We start from the raw sequence: 812 nt of genomic DNA on the forward strand, positions 1-812 counted from the left end.
CACGGTCCAGGCGGCAGAGCCGGGGCCCCGCAGGACTCCGCGGACGTGAGCGTGGCGTGCAAACCAGATTCCCGCAGGGATTCAGCCACCACCGGGGGCTGCCTGTCTGAGGCGTGCGCGGAATGGCTCTGCACCTCCGACCTCCAGTGGGTTGCAAAAGCTCCTCCCCTCACTCATTCTCCCCGGAGGCCGGCGAGCGCCCACTCCTCCCTTCATTCATTCCACACCTAGCTCAGGGCGAGGCGGGCGAGACTCTCCGCCGGTGGCGCCCCCTGCCCGCCCCTCCCCTCCCGCCCCGCTCGCGCGCGCACACAAACTTCTGGCTGCCACCTCTGCGGACCCGCGGTCTTCGGCCGGTCGGAACTGCACCGCGCGCACCTTGCCCGCGAGCCTCGCGGCGGCCCCGACCACCACCAGCGGCCCCCCGCCCCGCCACGCCCCGCCCGCGCCCGCGCCCGCGCCCGCACCCGCCCCGGCCCGCCGCTCCTGCCCTCGGCTCGGCCTTCCCCGCCTCGCATCCGTGCCATCGGCGCTCGATTGCGCGCGGACTCCGCGCTCCGCGGCTCGCTCGCTCGCTCGCGCTCGGCCCGCCGCCCCCGCCCCCCGCCCCCCGCCCCCGCCCCTCCTCCCGGCTCCGCCCGCCCCTCCTCCGCCTCCCGTGCAACTTTTGCCGAAGCCCCCACACACAGCCATGCTGAGCTGAGCTCCGGCCGGGCACTGGCCGCGCGCTGCCCGCCCCGGCTCCCGCCCCACCGCGGACCCGCTCGGGGGCCGCGGCCGCCCGGCCCCTCGGCCTCGGCCGCTGCGCCCGC

This window comes from Phoca vitulina, unplaced genomic scaffold (genome assembly GCF_004348235.1).
Source record: "Phoca vitulina isolate PV1807 unplaced genomic scaffold, GSC_HSeal_1.0 scaffold4, whole genome shotgun sequence".
NCBI lineage: Eukaryota > Metazoa > Chordata > Mammalia > Carnivora > Phocidae > Phoca > Phoca vitulina.